Source organism: Triticum dicoccoides, chromosome 6A (assembly GCF_002162155.2).
Source record: "Triticum dicoccoides isolate Atlit2015 ecotype Zavitan chromosome 6A, WEW_v2.0, whole genome shotgun sequence".
NCBI classification, from domain to species: domain Eukaryota; kingdom Viridiplantae; phylum Streptophyta; class Magnoliopsida; order Poales; family Poaceae; genus Triticum; species Triticum dicoccoides.
Window position 1 is genome coordinate 167071330 of NC_041390.1, and position 5183 is coordinate 167076512.

The following is a 5183-nucleotide window of genomic DNA, read 5'->3' on the forward strand; positions in this document are numbered from 1 at the left end:
TTATCCACTCTATCTCATCTATAACCTATTCACAGGGTCAGCAGTCAGCTTGTTCATCATGTCAGACCAAAGTGATAGCCAGAACATGTGAGAACAGCCAGTGCAGATGAGTGAGGGCACTAGTCCCTCAAGTTCTTCAGATGAAGGCAGCAGGAGCACCCCTAGCAATCTGCCAAAAGCTGCCACAAGACAAAGGAAGAAGAGAACCTCAGAATCAGAGGATGAGGACTATGTGGCAGAAGAGGAAGCAACTTCAAAGAGAGTAGTGCTCGAGAAGGAACATGGCTCAGCTCAAGGCACAAAGCCAGGATTGAAAATCAAAAGGCCAGCAGGTAGGCAGCCTATGCCAAAGGCCAGAGCCTCAACTCAGATTCCTGGAAAGCCTGCAACCATAGAGACAGTTGCTGCTGAAGGAAAGAAAAGGAAGGAAAGGGTCAAGAAGACCGTAGCCAGAGTGCTTGGAAAGGCTTCCATCATGGAAGAAGAGGAAGAAGAAGAGGTAGCTGCACCAGCACCTAAGGCACCCAAGCTGATGGGTGATGCCATAATATCAGGGGCAGCTGCTTCCAAGGCCAAGCCAGCTCCAAAGCCAAAACCAAAGAGGAATACAAGAAGCATCCCAGCTGCTGAGAAGAACAAGGCCCCAGTGCCTGACACTGCAGAAGATGATGAAGAGCATGTTCTGAGAAAGCTCAAGCCCAAGATCCCAGACCACAATGATGCTCATCCTGTGGCTGAGGACATGAAGCTCAGAAGAGATTCAGGGCTCAGGAAGTGGAGAGAAGCAGACCCGTATGCTTCAAGGAGAAGAACTGCTGTGGATTACAGGTTTCACACCAAGGAACATCAAGATTTCTATGAGACAGTGCTGCTTGATAAGAAGCCCATAGTTTGTGACATGAGATGGGTTGATTGGGAGTACATCAAGGACAATGAGGAACACTATCCTGGTGTGATTGACAGTTTTGGTGCTTGTGGAGTTGCATACTTTGTTGGGCAGAAGCTCACAAAGTGGAACGAGGAACTCATTATGCAATTCTACTCCACAGCACACTTCTACCCAGATGGAAGGATCACATGGATGTCTGAGGGTACGAGGTACCAATCTACTGCTGAAGAATGGGCTAAGTTGATCAATGCCCCAGCGGAAAATGAAGATAACCTGGATGTATATGCCAAGAATAAGATGGAACACAACTCTATGTCCAACATGTACAAGGAAATTCCAAATGAAGCACTTGATACTTTCAAGTTTGGCTCAGTCCATTATCTTCTGTCAGGGCTGCCAACTATCAACTGGATCCTAAGGCACACCTTATTGCCCAAGTCAGGTGATCACAAGATGATCAGAGGCCATGCAATAAATTTGCTTCATATTTTTGATGTGCCTCAGAAATTCAAGGTCATGAGCCTCATAGTAGAGACTATCAAGAGGACTGCAGCAGATCAGAATAGGAGCTGTGGTTATGCCCCTCAGATCCAGGAGCTCATTAACTCCAAGATGGGCGCAGGCATATACTTACTAGACAAGGAACACCTGCCAATCCATCCAGATTTTGAGGACAATCAAGTTGTGATGAATGAGAACGAACCATCATCAGCACAAGCACAAGCAAAGAAGGAGAAGGCAAGGAAGGAGAAAGCTGCCAAGATGCCAACTCAAGAGGGGGCATCTGAGTATTTCTTGAAAACCAAACAAGAGCAGCTTGGTTACTTGATTGCATCCACCCTGCGGATTGAGCAAGGACTAGCCACCCTAACTCAGAACCAGGCAAGCTTAAAGAGGATCATGGAACAAAAGTTCTATGACTTGGATGTCAAAGTGACAGAGATCCAGACTGCAGTGGAGCAGCTCCAGGATGACATGCAGGAGAGGAGAGGCAAGACTACAACTGATGCCTTTGCCAGAGTGCCACGGGGTCCGAGGTTGTCTGCAGTGCCAGTTGCTGACCCCAGAGCCACCACATCTGCACCAGCTACAGCCTCAGTTCCACCAGCTCCAGCGTCCACTTCAGCCTCGACTCTGACCACGTCTACAGAAGGCTTCGTCCTTGGAGTGCTCCGGACTCCACCACCACCTGAAGATCAAGCCTGAGTGTCAACTTAGCACTATGCATTTTCTAGGAACTTTTTGGTAACTTGTTGCCAAAGGGGGAGAAAATGTATAGATCATAGGCTTTGAGAGAGAGTGTTGCTTTTATTCTCTCTTGTTTTATTTGGTGGTTTTTCGATCTTTGTTTGCTTTTGTGTGAGATACTATGTCATTGCTCGTGAGACATTGATGATCATGTGTTTGATCATAAGCTACACTTAATATTTGCTTAATATTATCATCTTATCTATCTTATGTGATCATTCACTATTCTTGGTGATGAGTGCATGTATTTCATTCTTATCATTTTAAGCGCTCCACCAAGATGTATGTGACATGGAAGAGTAACCCATGACTCTAACTCTTTGTGCATTTGCAGTCCAAAGCAAATTTTAAATATGCACAAATTTAGGGGGAGCTCTTACTTGTCACATACTTCTCAAAGCGACGATATATTTCATGCTTATTATCATTTGTCGAAGCTTTGATCTATATGTTGTCATAAATTACCAAAAAGGGGGAGATTGAAAGTGCAACTATCCCTAGGTGGTTTTGGTAATTCATAACAACATATAGCTCATTGAGCTAATGCTATTCCAAGATGACTATTTCAGGAAAGCTCAATGATTGGCATGGCATGGATGTGAAAGTGGAACCCTCAAAATGCTAAGGACAAAGGATTGGCTCAAGCTCAAAAGCTCAAGACTCTTCATTTTATATTTTAGTGATCCAAGATCACAGTGAGTCTTTAGGAAAATCCAATACTATCAAGGAGGGATGAGGTGTTGCTTAATGAGCCTCTTGCTTCATGTGCTTAGTGATATGCTCCAAAACCCTCAACTACTTTCCCATATCTACATATGACCTAAACCCTAAGACAAACTCGGTCCTACCGATTCTTTCTATCCGGCGCCACCGAGTTTCACTTGTCATAAGCCACTGCCAAACCCTAGCAATTCGGTTCTACCGATAGGGATCTCGGTCTCACCGAGATGGGATTGCAAACTCTCTGTTTCCCTTTCGTAACTTTTCGGTCTCACCGAAAGAGCGAATCGGTCCCACCGAGATTGCAATGTAAATTCAGTGTTTCCTTTTTGTAACTTTTCGGTCTCACCGAAAGAGCAAATCGGTCCCACCGAGTTTGCCTGACCAACTCTCTGGTTAGCTAATTACCAAAATCGGTCTCACCGAGTTTGTGTAATCGGTCCCACCGAGATTACGTTATGCCCAAACCCTAACCATATCGGTCCTACCGAGTTGCATGTCAGTCCCACCGAAAATCTCTAACGGTCACTAGGTTTACCTTTTCGGTCCGACCGAGTTTGTTGATTCGGTCCCACCGAGATTGGAAAACTGTGTGTAACGGTTGGATTTTGTGTGGAGGCTATATATACCCCTCCACCTCCTCTTCATTCGTGGAGAGAGCCATCAGAACACATACACAATTCCAACTCATATGTTCTGAGAGAGAACCACCTACTCATGTGTTGAGACCAAGATATTCCATTCCTACCATATGAATCTTGATCTCTAGCCTTCCCCAAGTTGCTTTCCACTCAAATCTTCTTTCCACAAAATCCAAATCCTATGAGAGAGAGTTGAGTGTTGGGGAGACTATCATTTGAAGCACAAGAGCAAGGAGTTCATTACCTACACACCATTTGTTACTTCTTGGAGAGTGGTGTCTCCTAGATTGGCTAGGTGTTACTTGGGAGCCTCCGACAAGATTGTGGAGTTGAACCAAGGAGTTTGTAAGGGCAAGGAGATCGCCTACTTCGTGAAGATCTACCGCTAGTGAGGCAAGTCCTTCGTGGGTGATGGCCATGGTGGGATAGACAAGGTTGCTTCTTCGTGGACCCTTCGTGGGTGGTTGCTTCTTCGTGGACCCTTCATGGGTGGAGCCCTCCGTGGACTCGCGCAACCATTACCCTTCATGGGTGGAGCCCTCCGTGGACTCGCGCAACCGTTACCCTTCGTGGGTTGAAGTCTCCATCAACGTGGATGTAGGATAGCACCACCTATCCGAACCATGGGAAAAACATCCGTGTCTCCAATTGCGTTTGAATTCTCCAAACCCTTCCCTTTACATTCTTCCAAGTTGCATGCTTTACTTTCCGCTGCCAATATACTCTTTGCATGCTTGCTTGAATTGTATGATGATTGCTTGACTTGTCCTACAATAGCTAAAATCTGCCAAGAACTAAAATTGGGAAAAGGTTAAGTTTTTATTTGGTCAAGTAGTCTAATCACCCCCCCTCTAGACATACTTTCGATCCTACAACACTTGACTGGTCGGCATGTGTTTCACTTCGTTCCTGTGTCTGTCCCTTTGGGAAAATGTCACGCGGTGACATCCGGAGTCCTGCCTAGCTGCTATAGCCCGGGTTCCCGGAGTCCTGTTAGCCTAGTGCTACAGCCCGGATTCACTCGCTGCTGACCGACATGCTCGATGTGATTCATGTATGCCTGTCCCCATAGGTTAGTGCCTCTTTGGGTTCACGACCAGCCATGTCGGCCCGGGTTCTCTGTCATATGGATGCTAGCGACACTATCATATACGTGAGCCAAAAGGCGCAAACGGTCCCGGGCCATGGTAAGGCGACACCCGTGGGAATACCGTGCGTGAGGCCGCAAAGTGATATGAGGTGTTACCGGCTAGATCAATGTGACTTAGAATCGGGGTCCTGACATGACTGCAGTAAGCTCGACCGCACCCGCCACCGCCTGCGCTCGTTGCCGATGATGCTCCGGTGACCATTTGGTCCTGGGCGTGCGACCAACGCGCTCCCCGCATCGCGTAGAGCCTTTGTAGCACCTCGCCTCGCTCATTTGTGCACCGCTGCCCCATCCCCGCTTGCACCCGAGCTCCGGTCGCCGTAGCCAAGCTCGCCGGCGTCAACTCCGGCCACCCTAGCACCCGTCGTTGCCACTGTCCGACGTGCCTCGTCATGCCGGTCCGGCAGAACCCATCCGCACGGCCTCTAGTCGTCGGAAACGGCCGGACGAGGACCTCTGCCGTGTCCTGCTTAGCGCCGGCGGCTAATTGCCGGTTAGCCGACGTGGCCGTCATTAGATTAGGGACTAACTAACC